The sequence below is a fragment of the Mastigoproctus giganteus genome, chromosome 5, assembly GCF_048544385.1.
Source record: "Mastigoproctus giganteus isolate SK-2022 chromosome 5, ASM4854438v1, whole genome shotgun sequence".
In the NCBI taxonomy this organism is placed as follows: Eukaryota; Metazoa; Arthropoda; class Arachnida; order Uropygi; family Thelyphonidae; genus Mastigoproctus; species Mastigoproctus giganteus.
In genome coordinates, this window is record NC_143579.1 from 84,056,504 (window position 1) to 84,078,977 (window position 22,474).

Below are 22,474 nucleotides of genomic sequence, written 5' to 3' on the forward strand. Positions count from 1 at the left end.
CTCGGGAACAAGCACCCAGAAACTGAGTCGCTGGATACCAAAAACTTGACAAGTTGTTGAGATGAACCCCTTAAACCATTCATTGAACAGGAGCATAAAAACATGCGACCGCACAAAGAAAATACCAGCGGCAGCCCCCCTCCCCCATTCCTGCTGGACATAGACGTTGTGGTAAAGTTTCTCAGTAGAGACTCCAAGCTTCCCTGCTTTTTCCGTTCTCCCGTCCTTAATTGAAATCAACATCTGCCATTTTAGTATTAGATTACTGATTATTCATGGTCAAGGCAAAACAAAGGTGTCTGCAAGTGAATGCTGATCCATGCAACTTCAGGAGAGCTGATAATAGGACAACCTACGATCAACTCCACTCACCCAGGATCAACTCATTTGATTGACTCCACGTCGAATATATGCATCATCCAGATGGAGTAGATAATTTCGTTCCAAAATTTACATGCATGTATAATGACTTCAGATATGCAAATGATTTAAAGTTACCTAAAATATTAATTATTTACAGATATACTGCTTACCTTTAATCTCTATGAAAAAAGTAAACAAGCTATAACTCAGTAGGGAAGCATTACTGGACCAGAGTCCGTAGGAAATTTTGCATCTGGACCCTCAATGGAACACACTACCAAAGTCTAACAAAGCCTTTCAAAAATATCATGTATGGTTAGAGCTTTGTCAAACAATCTTCTGGTATTTTTATTAGTATATGTTTTATATGAGATGCGGTAAGGAATCTCTGAGAGGTGCTCTATATCCTGCAGAGTTTATTCAGGCATTGTTTTTATTCCTAGACACAAATTACTCACAGGAGACAGCACATCGTCATTTTATAAACATGGATAACAATGTAATTTTATAACTAAATTTGATTTAATAAAAGTTATCAGGGAATAATATTCTAGAACAATACCTACGAAACTCTTATAAATTATTTTATAAATGTCGAAGGAATGAAATTTGGCTTTAACTATTAAATGAATACGGTTCCTTGATACCGAATATGAATGAAATTTAAATAAAATTGCAGAGTATATTAATATGCAAAAATTATAGTAGGTGACCCAAATTCAGGAAATGGAAACTTTTGTTAATTACACGTGACACAGAAAAAACAAGATGTCGTATTGTTGCCACTGGAAAATTTCGTGATCTATTAGGTGTATTATGCCTATAAATTGTGAGTTTTCTGGCCGGTTAGCCCATTTTGCTGGACGAAGCACCCGAGTTTCTGGGAGAGGGAAGGACATTGCTGTCCTCGACTGAGACCGCCTAACTCAGCCACTGACTGAATATAGACTATAAAAGTACTTTTGTCTTACTGAAGAGATTCGAACCGATGTGATGTAGAGTGAGAACCGAGGTTCGCACTCTACCAGTCTGATGGCCGTTCCTGGATGTGGAACGGCCATCAGAATTCCAGGGGAACAGTTCCTTCTCTGATTGTATCCTCCCAACAATGAAGTTTGGTGGGGGAAGTGTCATGGTTTAGCTTGGGCCCATTAGTCATCGACAAAACCATGAATGCTATGCGATACAGGACAGCCTGGACAATTATGCACTTCCAACATTATGGCAATACTTCGGAGAAGACCCATATCTGTATCAACAAGACAACGCGCCATGCCATACTGCTCGGGTCGTAACATAGTGGTTTGAGGACATGGGTGGGGAAAAGTTGGATTGGCCAGCCCAGAGTTCTGATCTGAACTCTATCGAGTATCTTTGGGATGTATTGGATCGTCGGTTATGTGCACGTCGAGATCGCCCAAAGAACAAGGCCAGACTGATGGCTGCGTTAAAGGCCGAGTGGAGGAACACATCACCTGACATTTATAAAAAGCTGATTGAGAGTATGCCGCGAAGATTGAAGGCTGACCGTCATAAAAGCAAAAGGTTTCAGCACAAAATATTAAATGACACAATAAAAGCTCTTTTTTTGTCTAAAGGCAGGTGTCCGAATATTAATAGTAGGGCAGTGTATATTGATTTTGCGATTAAGTTGTGATTTACTTTTATTATTACTCTGCTTTTATTTAGCAATGGATTCCAATCTCTGCCCTTACACACTGTGTTGAAACTTCAAGCCTTTTCTTGAGAGAAGGATCTGTGCTACTGGGTACAAATCGGTCTCGAATGAGGACTGCATTGTTTTTAACTTGAAAATTCGAATTTTTATCCCGCAATTTGAGGTAAAAATAAACTAACACCTCACATCTCTGGTTACTTCTACGGAGAATTCAATACAATCTGTTAACCAATCTATACCTATTTGTTGTCTCTCGTAACTCCTAGAAAATAGAGGTCTACTATCATTCTTGTTTTTGGCAAATCAATTAGCCTCATTTTCTTGTAGTGATGAATCCAAAATTTCAGTTAACAATACAAATTAAATAGATAAACTTATACAGATACCTTTAATGTATCGAGAATGCAGTTATTTATGTGGAGTTACATTTCCAATTTCGTCTGGATTCTACTTCTAAATATTATGGTAGCGTGTCATTATTACACGTGGTCTTTCTCGCAAAATAATAAAAAAGTAAATAATCTTAAATAGTTTTAAACTTGCTGTTTTCAAGTTTGTCCTTCAGACAAAGGAAATTCCAAGAAATTTACTGCCTACAAAGATACAGATAACGTTTTATGGATCTACCCATAAAAGAAGCCGAAAAACAAGGATTCAGACAAGCACATAGTACCAAAGGTTAGAAAAGACCATTAACCTTCTTCGTCCAAGTGACTACGATATTTAGTAGCTGCCAGTTATCCAAAGGTCGTTGCTATAGTGACTAAGCCGAAGGGATAAGAATAACATCCAGTGACGTGCAAAATTTAGTAGTTAGTTTAACGATATCAGTGGTGCTTCTAAGTTGTTACAGCTGTCACCACGATTGAAGTTCAACTGTCGTTTCACTAAACAGGACATATACACCGAAAAGGGCTTCACTCGGCCAATAGAAGCAACGGACTAGTTCACACTGGAACTGCTTTTTGCTGTTTTTTGTACTTCGCAAGATGCCATGGATCATCCGTTAACTATTGTGCTTCCATTCCTAGCTTAATTTGCCTTCTATTCTCTCTTCAGTTTCAAATTATCTTCGCAGATAGCCCCCTCCCTGTTTATCTACTTCTGAAAATAGACCAGTATTTATACAAATTCTAATAAATCGAGGAATTTATAGCACACATTTTGTTTCGAATAGGAATTTCAATATCAATATTTCTGTTTGGTTTGATTAGCACGTTTTCGTATTCATTTATGAATATCAAGATACAACTACAATTACATAAATAAGTGTAAATAGATACATACTTTAGGCAAAAAACAAGAAGAAAATTGTGATCTAGAGATTAAAACCAAAGAGAAAAATTTACATTCATGAGCCGAAGTAGTATAATCATCTACCTAATAGCGTGGTTGGTCGCCTTTTGTAATAACCGCTTGTACTTGGCATGATATGAACTCCACAAGACCGTGGAAAGTATCCTGAACCAACTGGACAGAAGAACGTGCTGAAGTTAGGCAGTGGAGCGAGATACTGGCGTACAATGGCGAATGCTGCGTTCTATCAGATCTCACAAATCTTTGATGGTATTGATGTCGAGGGAATTTGGTCGCTAGGAGAGCACACGGCATGCTGGGGCATAATCTTCGGGCCATTCCTACTCAATGCCGGCCTAGTGACATTCAGCGTTGTCTTTTTTGAAAGAGTCCAGTGCTATTTGGTTACACGGACATCATATAGGTCAAACCTGGTCCGAAACAACGACCCAGTGATGTCCATGATAACATCCCCCAAACCATGATACCAACGCTGCGGGCCTGTTTTCGTCCAACGGTGCAGTCTAGTTGCAGGTGTTTACCTGCTTGCCATGGAATACACCCGTCCATCGACATGATGGAGCTGGAACCTTGATTTATCAGACCAAGCGACTCTTTTCCAGGAGTCCAACGTCTAGGAACGGTGCTCCCAAGCACACCGCAGGCAGAGGTGTCGATATCCGTTGGTCTACATTGGCACATGAACAGGTGCCCATGTTGACCAACAGACTTCGCCTACTCTTTGGCTTATCTGCAAGAGCGTCCACTGGGTAGTGTGGTCGGAAACGTTTCTTTGTGTGGCCTGTTCGTAGTCTGCCGTTAACTGAAGGATCGTGAGCCATCTGTTGTCCCAGACAGCACCTGCCAACCGTCGTTCAGCTAAAATGTCAATCAATGGTGATTACTCTGTCTCGGCACGTTGGGTGGTTTATGTCCTCTTCGAACTTCGAACAGCCGACAACGCCTGTGGCTGCTGAGATGCTAGCTTCGCCTTTCTAGCGTAGCAAATCATTCCTTGTTCAAACTGTTTCAAATCTCTACGTGTCGATGTCCCTCATCAGATCGTTACCTTTCTTTACTGCACGGGTAAGTCACTATATTTGCTCCGCATGTTTGTGACGTCACTCCTGTTGCTGTGGGATGTATAATGGATATAATCATCCTTCTCCCACACTGGGTCCTCGTAGGTAGCACAGTTTGTAAGATTGCCATCCTCCCCACATCGACAACTCTGATGCACTGTCTTCATAAAGTATTTATACTAAACTCATGGAGACAGGGGTGATCATAATGTTTTTATTCTTGAATGTACCTTTATTCAGAGAATCGTCGTTCGTGTATGTTGTAAATAAGCCATTATCAGATCACTTTAAAATTTTCTTCAGCAGATTTAATCTGATTTAGGACGCCCACCGTAGTAAAGCCAACCAGATTTTTAAAAGGCAGCCGATGTGTTTCAACGCAGTTTTAAACTTCTTGGGACAAATCTTCAATTGTGGTTGTTGATTTCAACGATTGCGCTATAAAGAGTTCTTCAGCAATGTAAATTCATCTTTGATATATCAAAAATTCTTGATAGGCCTCATATCAGCAATTTCATCTAAAGTCAACGAGTGAAAGTTCAAGCTCAGAATCATTTTTATCCAGCTGAATAGTTAAGATTCCATTAACATCTGCAATTTGACGTGTAATCATTCTTTTTTTTGACCACAAAAATGCTTTGAAAGAGTATTTTATTGATGAAACAGGGAACATCGACACAATATTATTTTATGGTGAAATCGTTCAAATTTTTATCGGATCATGTGATGTCAATAAATCGTCTTATCCGTTTATATTAGGCAGTGTTTTCACTGTATTCTCCACCTATGTATATACGCAAACAGGTTGCATGCATGTAAAATCTCTAAGCTTTTATACTTATATAGATAGATAAATATTAAAGCATTTTCCGATAGTATAAGATATTGTAATTTCATCCCGGGATAACTTCTGAATCAGCGCACGAATGTACAATCTCTCATTTCTCTTTATATTTCTATGGTTATACAATTGGTTGGAAGTTGGTGTGTTGACGTTGCATACAAACACGAAAATGTATAAAGTTGTTCGGCTAATACGTTATTGGAACCAATCCAGTAACTCAGTCCCAGCTATATATGCAAGACTCCCGTGTGTTTATACAATGGATATAATCATCCTTCTCCCACACCGGCTCCTCGTAGGTAGCACAGTTTGTAAGATTGCCATCCTCCCGACATCGACAACTCTTATGCACTGTCTTCATAAAGTATTTATACTATTCCTTCTTACTAAAAATCATTAGCTGTCTACTCAACTTTTACAACACACTGGACCTATCCAAAGGCATTCGTGTCAGCAGAAATTTTCGCCTTTTAAACACCTGATTGGCGAACATTTGAAGCGCATTTAGATTAAAGGGAGTTTCAATAAGTTTAGTCTCTTGACCTGGAGAAATTGTTCCCACAATAGTTTCGAATTCCGTCCTGATGTACAAATATTGTGGACAGTCATGCAAAACATGGCTCCAACCCTCGGCCTCTCCAAAAAAAAAAAACAGAGAGGTGTATTGCTCTCCTTATACAGTTTATCATTTAACGAACCATGCCCTGTACAAATATAAGCGCTGAACATTCCCATAGAGAACCACTTATTTGTCCTTATGTCCATTAAATAAGAAACCCGAGAAATAAATTTCTTAGTCACTAATCGCTTCATCAGCAATACTCCCCCCAAGGTCGACGTGACGGCTGTTGCAGAAAATGGCACCACCTAGTGTCGCTCCGAATAACTACCACCAACCACTGAATGCAAAAGCCGAACCTAAAGAGGTCCACCTCCATAGCTGGATGAACATGTGAAATAGGAGTAGTGAACATGCTGCTTCGAGTGTGGCGCAGGATAAAGTCACTCGCCTTCAGTCCTTGGGCGAAGGAATCAGAAAGTCGAAGACAGTTTCCCGTGGACGAAATGCAGCAAATGACGCTCTCTCCAGTATTGCTACCACAATTGAAGGGCAAGACCATCCAGCCCAACCAGCCGGAAGTGCTTCCTGCGGAACTGCGCTAGTGACCATCCAGGAAGGAAGAAGCCGACGCATTAAATGGAGCATCGAAATGAATAAGTTAATCATGCAAGCGTACTACTAAATAACGAAGCCAGAGACTGACATGGCAATGTACAGGACGAACTCAGAGAAAATGGTTGGAACAGTTCCTGACCGTTCAGAACAGCGTACTGCAGACCAGAAACGGAACATCGTCAAGAAGAACCTGCTAGCTCCTGCAATCTTGGAAGAAATCAAGCAGGTTGTGAGAGACCAACTACAATGAACTGATAAATGCGGACACAACCGAACCAGAACTGGAGGAGTAACACCAAGTACAAAAACTACATCCCAGATCAGCCGGGGGGGAAAGACGAGGTTATTGTTATTGTTATTTTTGGTTTTTAGGAGCATTAGCAACTAAGGCCATATTGCTCCGAGAATATGCGGTGATCATTCCCTTGACCTTTCCGCATCCTCCGTATTTGGTGGTGACGGGCTCGAACCCCGGTCTAATCAAGAAGCGTGTGCTACGCACTGCTGCTCCTTCCCACCTGGCTACGGAGGCGCCGAAAGACGAGGTCACGTTATCGTGGACAGAAGAGCGGAAGAAGGCCCTAGCAGAATTCGAGGGAATTGACCTCACAAAGGCCCACACCATGCCAAAGCAGAGACCCAACTGAATCCTGTTTCGTCACATACCGCCTCAATTGGCAAATAGTACGACAACAAAATAACACTAATACTCCATCCGCACAGCCATTTATTGCGCCGCTGTGGAAATCATCAGAATAAACGGAAGGGACACCAAAGACCAACAAAAAACAAAACGCAAAGACAAAGAGACACCAGCTTGGGAAAGAAGGCTACAGCAAAAGATAGAAGAGGTGGGTGAAGATAGGCCAACTGCTCCAATATCAACGCCGTAACAAAAGTAAGAAACTGATAAGAAAGGTGAAGCTTGTCCTCAAGAAAGACAACATCCACAGAAACCAAATTATTTATTAGGATCACCCGTAATTGATTACATCTACCCAGTGTTATGCCTCTGTAAATGATTTGCTTCTTTTATTGGACAAAAAACACCAAATTTCCTGGAGGTGGGGAACCTTGCTATCTACGCCTGAGACCGACCAACTCAGCCATGGAGTGAAAAAAACCCATTAAAGTTCCTCGCGCATTGACGGGATTCGAACGAACCCGGGCCTTTTTCACCTGGTGTGGAGAGGACCGTGACGATACCACTGTGCTATCCGTGCAGAGACAACATCCACAGCACACACGAGACCTATAATCAGTGGATCAAAGAATACCTTCATACCCTCAAGCAAACACTACTGGCACGTAACAAGAGATTTGCCATTACAGGGAGAGGGCCCAGAGGACTACAGAAAATTTGATGAAAACCAGAGACCCTTCTACAGAAAAATCGGACAGGAGAATGAAGGCAATGGACTCCCTCAACCAGAAGGAACTCCAACGGTTCCTTCTGATTGAGAAGTCCGTTGCCTCGAGGAACTCATAGATTGCCCCAGAACTCGAGGAATTCTGTTGTGTCCGGTTACAATAATAATGGTAACTGGACACAACATTGGAATACAATTGGATTATAATGACTGGCCTGCAAGAGCTCTCTCTCTTAACTCCAAACCGTTGAAAGATTTCTTTTTATACAAATTTACAAAATTATTTAACCCTGTGTGTTTTCACTCGAAGTTCGTGGTGTAAATCTGTTAGGGGGCGCTCTGTTGCGCGTGGAACAGTACTCAGTATTTTTCTAGTAATAACGGAAAGTGAATTAATGAAGTTTAACGTTATATCAGTGAAGTGTAATATTATATTAGTGAAGTGTTATGTTATATCAGTGAATTAGTGAAGTGTAATGTATTTGGTGCCAGTGGTTGTTTAATGAAATCAGCGTGTCTTTCGAGATGGAGCAACTGATATCCAGGGAAGGCTGGTGAGCAAGGTTTCAGAAGTGGTAGCGATACTGAAACTGCTTAAGAGGTGAGTGTAGAAATTTAGCGTATTTAAGGAAACGTATCATGATAGTTCTCTAGTACTTGTACATTCTGAACAACTCCATCTTGATTTAATAAAAAAAATAAATTTTTCTGAACAAAAGCGCTGCATGATCAGATTGCTGGGATAAATAGCATCTTCTTTGACTACTGCAGAAAATAAGTCGAGGAAATTAATTTGTGAATAACTACGGGAACCATATATTGTAAAATTGCGTGGAACTCGTGTCAGAAATACTCCTTAAAATTTCCGAAAAACATTTCAGCATAAAATAAATATAAGTACGTGGCATTGTCTCAAAACAATAACCTTTATGAAACCAAATAACGTTGAGAACAGGCCACCCCCCCTTACTCGTTGGCCCAAACTGCAGCGTCACCGATTGTCTGAAAAGCGATTAATGTCAAGACTTATTTTAGGTTATTTTATTATGCATAGAAAAGAATTTTGGCTAAATTTTAAGATTTTACCAGGATTAATTAAATGTATACGTTTAATTCAGAATATTTGGATTAATTAGTTAATCCAATATCCTGAATAATCGCAGTGGGAATTATGCAGCATAATAATGTTATTTCACCCCTCACACACACACACACACTGTCCCACGCGCCCTATTTTACGCTTGTGTTATGTGAATCTGCTTAACTGGCTTTTATACGTTGCTGCCCAAAGCAATTCAGTATTTTCTGTTTTATAAATATAACCTAAGTTTATTCTAGTTAAAAAAAAACTTGGAGTTAATTTGTGTATTTCTAAAGATGGATGGGAAGATAATTATTCATTTAAAACTGAAGAAATGTTTCTTCTTAAATACACAATGACCATTTTATTCGGGGCATTCCCCAATCACATCCAAGAAATCGATTCGGCATCACAAACATTGTCCTTGAGTCCTTGGTGGTACCAAGGGGCTGTGCGCGTTTACGAACACTATTCAGCGAAAGAATGGACCAAAAGCCCGAATTAAGCGGCTTTGAACACGACACTCAGCACTAGACTTGCTGGTGTATTCACGCACAATGGCGTCTAGAGTGTACCGGGAGTCGTCGAACAACCAACCAATGGCAGTTCTGGGACAGAATTCTTGTGAGTAGCTTACAGCAGATGAAAAGAATACGGCAAACTAAACAGACGAGTCATTATCAGTCACATGACAGCGCAGTACACTATTGGGGTGCAAAGGGATGCATTGAATCCATAATATGTCGGACCCCCACGGATGGATTATAGCAAGAGATGATCTCACCGGATTTCGCTCTTCTCTGCCGATAACGGGTGTAGAAACGCCAAAACTGGACAAGGATGAGTAAAAAAATAATGGTCGCTTTTTTCAAGAAATCTCTATTTCAGTTGTTCCTTGTTGACAGTAGCGTGAGTCAATTCATCATGGCAGGTATCAGTATCGAAGGATGGCGGCTGAAATACGAGGGTGTGAGTAGTGTTTTAGTGGCACACATTAAGTCCTCTAATACCAATGGTTCTACGTCTGAATGCCTCGGCCTACTTGAACGTTTTGCCAGTTGTAGGTTCTTTGTACTCACAGCTGAATAATGCGCCATGTCGCAAGGCACAGATCAATTGGAATTATTATTATAACAGCTACAAAACAGCAATCAAACGTGCGTGAGGGTGCAGCTACAAAGCATTATTACACAGCTTCAAAGCAGAATCTTGGAGTATACATTTCCAAAGTAAAGAGAGAAGTAAATGTACATAAGAAGACTAGTGAATTGAAATGTACAGATAAAAATAAAACTAAATAAATAAATGTAGGACTCATCCGTCCTATTTAAGCGAACAGGTAGGAGTAAGGCAGAGCACTGGTATTTCTTCACGCACATTACACAATCAGAGTCTTAGAACTTGCAAGAAGAGTCCATTTTAAGGGCAGGTAACGGATGAGGTTAGCAATTTCAGTTGCCTCTTGAAGTGTCCGGGGGTGTCAAATATCTCCACATTTGCTTTGTTCATTGATCTTGCAGTCCTGTTGTAGAAGTTGTTGTATCCATAATTTGTTCTCGCATAGGATGGTTTCAGTAGTGGATGGTTTCTTAACGCTCTTTTCGGTGCGTTGAAGTTTATTTTTGAGACGAGATGAGGGCAATTCAGGGTACCATTTAACAGCTGGTTAAGAAGGAGTAAGTCGGCTTTATCTCTTCTTTTTTCCAGCGTTTCGAGTCCAAAGAATACACACCACTCTTGGTAGGATTTCTCATTGTATTCAAGGCCACTTTTAAAGCAAACGTACTGGATTGTTCTTTTTTGAATATTTTCAATTTCTAATTTTTGGTAAGCAACATGTGGGGACCAGACCTGTGAGGCAAATTCTAGGGCTAGCCTAGATTTTGTAGATTTTGTAGAAAAAGACGAAAAGTGCCAATTGATTGAAGTCTCGGTTAATTCTTTTCAGGAAACCTAGATTTTTGCTAGCTGCCTTCACAATGTTTCCTTTCCTTTGATGCCCATTCCTTTGATGTTCTTTCCTTTGATGTCCATTCCATGGACATCAAAGGAAAATCATTCTTTAATAAAGATACCTAAATTTTTGGCTGTACTAACTTTTTTGATTGCCTTGTTGTTGATACAATAAGAAAAATTAAGTTTGTTTTTCTTGTGTGCATTAGCAAAGCTCATCAGCTCACACTTATTTTCATTGACTGCCATTTTGTTCTTCTTCAGCCACTGAATAACTCGTTGAAGAGCTTCGTTTAGGATGATGCAGTCATTGGTACTGCGAATTGCTTTATAGATTTTTATGCCTTCTGCAAATACGTTGATTTTGATTTGGTAGTCTCCAAGGGTACTTGGCAGGTCGGTGATGTAGATAAGAAAGTTCCAAGGGCATGATGGTTGCTTTACCAAAAATAAATATTAGAATTAACGGCTCGCAAGAGTATGCGTATTGTACACTGGTGTGCAAAACTTAAGGACCAACACTATTTCAAAGGTTACCGAAAGAGTAGGAGTAAAATATTTACAAACTATACAAATATTTACAAAATACTAAACTATTTACAAATATACAAATTATATCGGGTTCTTCCTTCATCAGCTGACATTACAATGGAACATCAAATGATGCCGTGCGTTATCATGTATTACAGAGTGAAGCATGTACACGAGGTTGGTGAACGTTATGGAAGCAATTGTCTTTCAATGGAAAACAATTATTTACCTGCGCATTTGTAGTGACATATTTTCCCCTCCTCTTATCGCATTGGCTCGAACAAATATCACTAGGAGGAAAACTTTTTAATGTGTAGAGTTATTAAATGAATCAATTTATTAGTATTTATCCAAGCATATTTTTATCCAATCCAAAATGGTCCCATCCCATGGGCGGTACATATCAATATTGAACAGTCAGTGCTTTTGCACCATGTTTCGTTCGTACTGAACTGTTCAATTCTATAATTGGAATCGTTTTAATTATCTCATATTGTGAATACCTTCACATCGAATTGCCGAGATATTGCACTGCTTTGAATAAGTAACGCTTCACCTAAGGAGAAGACTAATGTTACTTATTATTGGCTGATACCACCACCCAGACGGCACCATTTCGAAGCTTGTTGTCTTACTCATCGGTGAGTGGGCAGACCTGTTGTCAGAAAACAGTATACAGACGCATTGAGAACCATAATTGGTTATTTTCGTTAACAGAAAAAGCAACCTCTAGTATAAATTATCTAGTAGCAATTACAGTAGGGAAAAGTATCCCATTTTTCCTCTTCCTTTTTTGTCACTGTCAATATTTAAATGAATGAATTTATATGACTCATAAAATTCTGTTTTGTTTAGGAATAAGATAATATAATCCTCTGTGTGCAAAGCGTATAAATGGGATACGGTCCAATGTCGACCAAAGAATATCAATTTACAGACATAATATATACAGCGCAACATGGTCTAAGTCGCTGAGGCGTCCAAAATGCCATAACAACAACCATCGAGGCATGATCTGAATTGCCCTGTAAGGCTCTACATCCATAACACGTTGCGTTGTTTTAGATGACAAAAATATGGTCACTCTCAGATGACATGTCGTGGTTCTCCTGCTAATGTTCGTTTGGAGGAAAGGAACACGGCAGCATTGCTTGAATTGTGGCGGTGAACATCCCTCATATTCAGTGGGACGCCGAAGGTGGAAAGACGAAAAATAAATACAGGAAATCAAGACGGAAGAAATATTCCACACGCGGAAGCAAAGAAGCAGGTTACGCAAGTAAATAACAGAAAATCTTAAGCTCAAGTGGTTTTGAAAATGTATTCAGCGTCAACACAAACTGATTTATCTGCCCCACCACGGCAGTCTTTTATCTTACATGTCTGCCATCTGTTGATGCAAGTTCGTGGAGAAATAGCAGTCGCTAATCCCATTTCGATACCATCAAAGATAGAAACATCTACCGGTAAACTTTTTCTCACTGCCATCCAGCCTGTTATTAGTAGAATACAAGATGCAATGGATGTAAACCAAAACACGAAGATACCAATGATTCTACCTTGGCTCTTTATCTTGGAGAAATGGATACTGGACGCCCCCTCTCTTTCCAATAACACCGAGTTGAAATCAAAGCGGGCAAATGCTTCATTTCGGAAGCCACCCAAAGGATCCACTAAACCCAAATAATAATGACTAAATTCTTACAATGGAATTATCGTTGATTCCCACGAAATATACAGGATGTCATATTGCCCCTGTATAAACATGAACTTGTTTTCTTCTGTTTTCAGGAAGTGTATCTAAAAATGTGCGGGATGACCTAGCCATTAGAGGAGTCACAATCTTTACGGGCAACCATACATCATTCAGCTTCCTCCATCAGCTAGCCTTAGTTGCTGGTGCGCCAATAAAACTCAACCAATCAATCAATCAATCCTCCATCAGTAAATTGTGTTATTTATGCGGATGAGTTTAGTATTTTTAGTCACTCAATAGTAGTTGTTCAATGCAGTAGTTCAATAGCGGTTGTTCAATGACGTAATGACAGTTATTGAATGATAGCTGCAATTAGCTACTGACCACCTTAGTTCCTAGGCTTTGGCCAATCGGTTTAATTTTTCAAATCAGAAGACCGTTTTCATACACCTTTTTCGCAAGTCGAGTCCTCATCCTAATTCTGAACTCGGGCTTGCACAAAATACATTCGATGTGGTAACAGAAACTAAATTTTTTAGGACTCATCTTTGATAAAGTTGACGAATCAGTCAGCTCAGGAAAAAATGTGTAAGGGATTGAAATATGCTCAGTGCTATCTCCTCCGATATACTGGTCAATACACATTTTGTAATATGAACATGTCTTACTAATTCTTCTGTATTTTTCTTTACGAAGTCAAAAATGCAAACAAAATTTCTGTGTCACATTTTATTTAAAAACAAATTTATACCATGTTAAAACATTTTCAAATCTTCCATGAAACTCCATACTTGTAGCATATTGCTGTTCAAACAAGTTCAGACTTGAACTAATATTGCTCCATAACCGACAACAGGCCACTCCACTTCAGCGGAGTGGTCTGTTGTGTACCAGATGTCACTTGGTTAAGTTCATTATTGTTCGTGACCTTTTTCTTCAAGTATTACCTATGCTTTTAAATGTTTCTGTGCATTAAAAACCTAAACTGTCTGTCTCAATATGTATCAATCATCCTAATAGCCTGGTTAAATTGATTTTCACCTTTGTGTGCTAATTGCAGTTCCTATGATTTGGAGGGAGATGAAGGACCATTCTACAGATATTTTTGTTTATAAACATTACAGGGATTACCGCGAAATCTAAACATACTGTGAAATATCCTGTTTCATAAAGTGAAGAATTGACTTTACCGAAACCAGCAAAACCTTTCAATTTATATGAAGAAGATAAACCAGATGAGTTTGATGGTGAGACGCAGAATGACCACTGAAAAGCATGTTAATAATCCCACCCTATAAGGTGACATATTCATCCTCGAGACCACACTTGATATCTCAAGAGGAACTAAATGATCTTCTTCGTGATTTTAACTTATCCCAATTTCAAGCTAAACTTTGTTTCTAGGTTGAAAGGATGGATCTCCTGAAAAAAGACATCAAAATATGTTATTTTCCTAAACGTCAGCAAACATTTATACATTTATTTTCTCAAAAAAGGTGATTTTGTTTACTGCGGTGATGTGAATTCTCTAAAAGCTACCCTAAGACACCTGCAGAATCCAGCTGAATGGCGGTTATTCATCGATTCCTCAAAAGGGAGCTTGAAACCATGAACACTTACAATATTAAGCAAGAAAAGCAGATTCTGTCTAGCAAATTGAACCAAATCTGCACGATAAACTGACTCCACCCATCACAAATAAGTTTATACTAGAAATAGCAGTTGTCTATCCCAAGCCTCCAGTATGGTTCTCCCCTGGTCTGCCCACCACCTTCCAATTAACAGGACATGATCCCAACACCCGAAAACTAACATCTCTCTGGGCATTACTGTTTTGCGGCCAGAAAGAAGGTTGGCATCATCTAGTCTACATCTGCCCTCGCTACGAGGACTTTAGTCAACTAATAACAAATATACACGACTTTCCACGAGATAGAGAGCACCTTTTCATAACAGACCAAAAGTACTACCAAGCTTTTGCCAACTTCGTTTAGAAGCTTTTCACCCTCAGAAGAATAATAATGACCATAGAAAACCACACTACTCCTGACCGTGACTGTTTCCCGCTGCACCTTTCTCCTGAGTTTTAAACTGGGCATCCTCACCTAAAACTCTTGCCAACGGAACCTGGACTTGGCTTAAACCGGACACTACTCTGCCAATGGTGATTTTATTATTATCCCTAACTAGTACTTAAAGCATCTTGAAATGTTTCCCTGGAGTGACCTTCATACCAGAATTGACCTTCTGTTTCCACCTATATGGACTGCTAACCCTAGAACATCCAGGGTTTGATCCCCTTGCTAACCCAGCCACATCGCTTGGTAGGATTTCACCTGACCACAATAACCGGGTTATACTCTGGGTAGGATGCTGCTAACCCAGTCCTTGGATTTGGTAGGATCCAGTGGTTTAAGACGCTTCCAATCCCAACAGGAGACCACACCCAGCACCCTCTCTGTGTGACCCAAATCTGTAGCCAAGTTCAATGGACTTAGCCAGGGCAGCAACATACAGTCATGCACACAAAAACATGCACGTATTCATATACTGTCTGCTGATACCATGCAATCTAGACTGCCACGCATATTACTATTGGACCTTGAGGAGAGATTTTCCATAGGCGAAATACAACACGACATCATCAGGAGCTACATTGTAAGCAGAGATTCACCGCAGTCCAGTCTGAGGCAAATTCTGGAAGCAATCTTGTCTGCAAGGGCTAGTATCCCCGCCTGCGGAGTGCATGATCTGTGGTTTGAGGCGATTCTGAGGGCTAAATGAAGTGCTAGTTGCTATTAGGTCAGTGTACTTAATAAACTGGCCACTCGGTGTATGAACAATGGTGTAAAATTGTTTTTAATGTATAAGATAAGCGGTGGCGTCCAATGAAATTTCAAAACATGGTGATTCATTATCGTAAATTTCCCAAATTTTAACCGAAATTTGATAAACACAAAGATATTCTGAAGATTTACCTATCAGTAGAATAAGTAATTTTTAGAGACGACACTCTTATATTAAAACTTCAATTAATTGTTTGTTACGCCTTTTATAAAATGCCTTTTTTTATTACGACAAAATTAAGATATCTTGCTAATGTCGCCTCAGCAACTAACACTTCTTGAACCATCGATAAAGGATCTTGACTCAACTAGTAAATTATTTCTTTGTATTCTTATTTGTCTAACGGGATTAATTCTGGACCATTTAACCGTTTCAGTGCAAAAATAATATAAATCGCTTAACAGAAAAATGTATAATGATTGAAATGACTACTCGCACGGTTTTGTTCTTAACTGGCCATGCTCCTTTCAAAATATGACATCGCAGCTTCTAATTAGCACACCTGACGATGCGCAAAGAAAAATTAAAGCATTTTAAAAGGACAGATGTCTCTCTTAATCTTTCGCCACAATGGACAACTTAATGGATTCATTTGAGTCTCTAATGTATTGTTACGTCAACTTCAGAAAGCCAGCTTTGTCAATATTTATAGTAGCAATTAAAGACAACACTAATTCTCAATACGTTTAATTTATTAATAGCAATAGGATTAAGACAGATGGAAATGATCGTCTGTGGCAGAGTATTACAGAGTGGCGGTTGCGCAACAGCCTCTTCATCACCAGGATTGCTTAACCAACCTCTCGAATCCGATACAGAACATCAGTATTGTGTAACTCTTATTAAATACCCCTAATACAATTAAAAGTATTTTCCTTTTTTAATAAATGTAACTGTACTTAAAATGGTAAATGCATCTCGAACCAAACCTAATCAGCTTAAATAATCAAAGGGCCATTCACCGATAATACACCTTAATTACGCTTTTAAAAGATTTCTTTATGTCCAAAGTAGAACATTCGTGTACAAAGAGAAAACTTACGAGTATCTATATACGTTTGATTTTTTGGGATATAAAACGAAATAATTTTTGAGACATTTCTTTTAGCTGGGATTATATTGATTGATAATAGTTGACAGTTCTGAGGATCACTTTCGTATCAGTAAGATACATCTTTTTAATAACTGTAATGGATGATTTAAAACTGTTGATGAATGATTCTTGGAAAAGAATCAATCAATAGGAATCAATAAATTGCAGCTTTCGAGTGCTTTGGAATTCATGGAGTTTAATTACATCTTATTGGACGAGTCTTTAAGGCGAAGAACGCTCTTCCTAATTGATTTCAACGCGCAGGTCAGAATTGGTAAAAGTTGGGAAACAATTATCATTTGTTAGAGGCGAACACTGAGTATTAAGAAACTGCGACTCTAGAAACACCCGCTTGGATCCTGACTTTTAAGTCTAGTAAATTTATTGAGAGTGGCGGTTTCAAAATGGCATCTTTTACAAATACCTAAACCCTCGAAACTAATAGAGCGGTTAGGATCGCTGTCCTCCCACAACGTAGAGATAAGGACTAGGTTCAAACTTACTTTAGGATATATTCGCTCAAACTAGCTGAACTTAAGTATTTAGGTATCAGACATTGCGTTAATTTTTGTCTTGAACTACAAAAAAAAAGTTATGCAGATTTATACAGTTTTTAAGTGGTCAACTAGTTCAGAATCATCTCTTACTCTTATGCTATTTCTGAAATCTTTAGGGTTTTTTTTTTTGTTTCGATTTGGAAGACTCATCTTCAAACGCAAGCGATCATGAACTAAGTTTGTTGTAAATTAAATCAGCCACCGTTTGGATGTTTTCCTTTTAGGTGAGTGAGGTGGCCACTTGTTTAGAAATTGCACGTATGAGCTGTGCATTGGGAAGCAGGTTGCGATTGCGGTGGTCCGGTACCATGCAGGAAACTCGTGTGTCTACAACTTCGTTGTCGAAGGTGTGGAATAACACAGTACGTGAAAGGATGGTACGTGCAATCGTCACGGGACGTAACACTGGACCACGACGCTGAAAGTCTCAAAATAAAAGTCCCATGATTAAATTATCCGTTAAACCGCGCCACAACGTGTCAAGGTTGAAAAGACAGTTAATGGAAAACATGGGGAGGTGGCAAAACGGCTGCTACGCTAATACTTTATATATCTTCACATGCAACGTACATTCAACTGGGACACTGAATTACAATGCCATATTCGTACTGCTTCTGAATCCTTTGTTCTGCGTGTACTCCTTCGACGCTTACAATGCACTACTACCACTTTTGTAGAACCGTAAAATTCGTGGACCTTCGTCTTAAAAGGCATGATTGTCATTAATGATAACTTTTATCAATTTGAATACCATCCACCCGTTTCTTAGGTAAATAGATAACTTAGCATATGGGAACTTTAATTATGACTGCCCTGTATAATTTTCAATCCTTTTGTTAAACTCTTCTGCTTGATAGAAAATCAGTTTGTTTCGAGACGCTGTGGGATTGATTCATATTTAAGAGATTTTTTTTCTTCAATAGCGATATTATTTTACTTTTACAGCTTCCAGAGGTGTAAAAAATCATTTTCACATTAATAGAAACGATGTTCACACATCAGGAAACTTCAAGAAACGGAACTCTAGAAGTGGCCATCTACAGGTCCGTTTCTAGAGTATTTGAGCGGTAGGTTCGCTTTTGAGGGTAATATTAGATTTATTTGAATATAATGAGCACCACACCAGCTAATTATTATATTGTACCTGTTAATTAATTGTGTTTTTCGGTTTCATGTTTGAGGGATGAAAAACTTAAACTTCGAGGAGATGGGTAAAAAAAAAAAAACCTTAGCTCGTGGTCTACTACATCACTTGGCCATTCTACTAACTTATCCCCCCTTATCTTGAGGGAATCGAAGCGAACTATTCCGATATCGGCTTTTAGTAACCGATCCAACTTGAATTTTAAAGGCCAGGTCGATGTCTGTCTTCACTAATGGCTCAAAATCAGAATCATCTGTGGGATCCGCTGCAGTCTTCCCAGGTGGTCCGATGTATGAGAAAATTCCCCGCGAGTACAGTATATACACTGCAGGGTTGTATGCTATAGAGCTAGGTATGGACCACATTAAAACCAATAATTATCAAAGGTATATGGTTTACACAGATTCTTTAAGTGCATTACAGGCTTTATCTATGATGAGATATAATGCCCATCCAGTCCTGTCCAGGGTTCAACAGAAACTACATTCAGCATCCTATTCTGCTGGATCCCGAGCCAACAGAATCATTAGGATCAGAGGTAATGATCTGACAGACGCTGCTGCCAGATCAGCACAATCCCAGACGAACTCCCAATGGTAACAATCAATCATGGTAAGGATAGGTCACTAAAAAGTTGTATCAGTTCAAGCATTTAATTCAAAAGTGGCAGGCTAGTCTGCGCCAGAACAGTAAAGAGGAAATTGTTCTTGCTCACCTGCGCATAAGATATAGTTGTCTTTGTGAGGACTACAACACTATTTTAACTGAATATCCACGTTTTAGACATGAACGAGCCATCTGACTGGGCCCTATACACTCAGTCTCACAAACGTACAGTAAACTCTCGTTATAACACCCCTACTTATAGCACTATCCCACTTTTAACGCTTTTTCCTTCTCGTCACAGTCAATCCTAAGAAGCATCACGCAGTTTTTAATGACTGCAGCGTTCCGGTTTAAACGTTTTCCCGCTTATATCGCTTTTTAGGTCCAAAGAAGGAATAAAGATATAACTCTACTGGTTTTTGACTTCGGGAAAGAGGTGCAGTAATTAATACAGTAATTAATGTATTTTGTGCGCGCTTGTATTCTACATGGCATCGGTAAATTTCATTAATGACAGCATTATGTTAATACTACACTTACCACTTTGATAAATACAATGTTCAATAAAGACATCCCTTGATGAATGCTTTGTATCCTTGTTCTTTCATTATCGAATCAGGGCAAACATAAATATTAAGCTTTATAACTACTTATAAACTTTGTAAGTGAAGCCGGGACAAAGATATCAAAGAATAACTTTCCCTGTTAGTTCTTTAATCCATTACGATGAAGCGGTTGTTGTTTTTTCAACAGAATTTTTGAAGGAAACTTTCTTCAGACGTTAATCTTTAAATTTCAACCCTCAAAATTGTAATAGTTACGTTACCGACTTTTAAAATATGAGTCAGTTGACACTTGAAACATTAGGTGGTACACAGTCGTATGTTGTCCCACCTAATTGGATAATTAAAATAACATTAACCTCCAGACATAATGCCTTAGCTGTTCGTCTATTACGGTCTCGTGTTAATGTCTGGGTAATTAAGGCCCACAAGACATTGGTTACACGATTCTAGTGACTATTTAATGTACAAATGCATTCTCTGTAACAGGACAATATCTCGTGGAAATCCCGCAACTGAATAACCCCCGATGATGAGATAAAAGTGATGTTTTATTGCGATAGGAAGATCCCATTCACCCACCAGGTAATGAGGCGAACTCCAATGAGATTGTAATAACCACTAATAAATAGACTTCCAAAAGAGATATTTTCGTTTTGAAAGTGTCGAAATAAATTTGGTATTCGTGACAGCGCTGTTCAGAGTATGGTCTCACTGAAAATGCTTCATCAATTATACTAATTAATGAGAATACCTGAAGATTATTCGGTTAAAGAATTCAATAAATTTCTCATAAGAAGCCGCCTTTTATCTTTTGATAATATGCAGGCTATTTCAAGAAGTACTTGGTGCAGAAAAATTCAAACTTAGCATTTGCACAGCGGACTACATAAATCCTCTGAAAATTAAAAATAAAGCATTAATTTTATTAATTCCCAGTACAAGTACGAAGGTTCTATCAGAATATTTGTGCAGTACTGTCCTCTATGGAATATGGCACTTTTGATGAAGCACTTGAATGTCGAAAACAGGGCCGCAGGATGGTACTAATATAGACTTGACTCATCAAGTATCTTCAATGGTTATCGGAGCTATATGATAATATAGGCGATGGATCGCATGGTAAGCGAGAATCATCACTTTGGTATTGTGTTGGCTTTCATGATATGGGGTCCCCTAATGAGGAATGATTGACCTCTACCTCATTATCTCCGTAGAGGTTAATGTCTCTGTTACTAGCTCTGAACTGAAAGCCGTGTCAATAAAGACTAAGTAGTGATATTCATAGAATTATCGGCAATTTTCTTATACCAAAGTATAAGGTGGAAGAAAGACAAGAAGCAATGGACGACGAGAGTGCAAGGATTTCTTCACTTGTCTGTTGTTGATGATATTTAACAGCTGGTGGGGTCAAGGATCTATCCATATCTGTTGAATTATTAAGTATCGAGAAGGATACCCCGGTTTTTTCGCATCAGAAACTCGGAATTTTCATCCAGAAAATGGAATACATGCAATTTGCGGACATAATATCCTGACACTTAACTTTAATTGGGTTAGCGCAAAATAGCAGGGCATTACTTCAAAACAGGGACATTTAAAAGTGCTCAGAGTGATTTCTGTAAGTAGTTCCGATGCCTAGAGGCATTATCAAAATCAGCAATACAGAAGCTTGTGAAAATGTTCAGGAAGACTGAGAAGGTTATGTATTGAGCTATGGCATTATAGCCAAAGTAGCTTATGCACCATCAACCGCTCCCCCCCCCATATTGAGCTATGTTCGCACATCGGCTGTTATAACTAAGGAACGTTTAGCACGTTTTAGCGCAGAGCAATGTGTCCGCGGAAGTCCCTATAGAGGTTTGAACAACAGCGTGTAATCATACAATAGTTTTCTTGCAGCGTGAAGAAATTAAAACTCTTACCATACAAAGTGCAGGTCATGCAGAAATTTTTCGATCAATACCGTCGTTGGTTTGCTGAAAAAAGGAATATGATGCAAAATGTGAAATATGCACCTTTTGCACATTAGACAACTTTCTGCATGTTGGACAACTTTCTTCTCCGATGACTTTCACTTGACTGGGTATGCAAACTCTCAGAATATTTGTCTGTGGGATACGGAATATCCCCGTGCAACACAAAACTACTGTACTTCCTTGTAACGATTGGAATGTGGGTGGCAGTAACCAACTGTAGAATTGTTGGCTCAAATTTTTCACGGGAAACAACCTCTCACCGGTATTTTGACATATTCCTGGTGACATCTCACTGAGGAGGAATTTGTTAAAGCGCGGTTTCAGCATGATAATGCAACAAGTCACACTTCGCGTACATCTGTGATCGAGCTATCTCTCTCTCTCTCTTCAGGAGATGGCATAATTTCAAAAGAAACGTGACCACCACGCTTGACAGATTTGTCGCCATTAGACTTCTTTTTGTGGTACTGTGTCAAAGATAATGCCTACCACAGTAATCCACGCACTCTGTAAGAACCGAAAAGCATCATATCCAAAATAATTTCCAAAGTCCATGCCAATATACTGCTGGAAATTTTTATCTAAATTTTTTTCGTGGTCCCCCAGAACTGAGA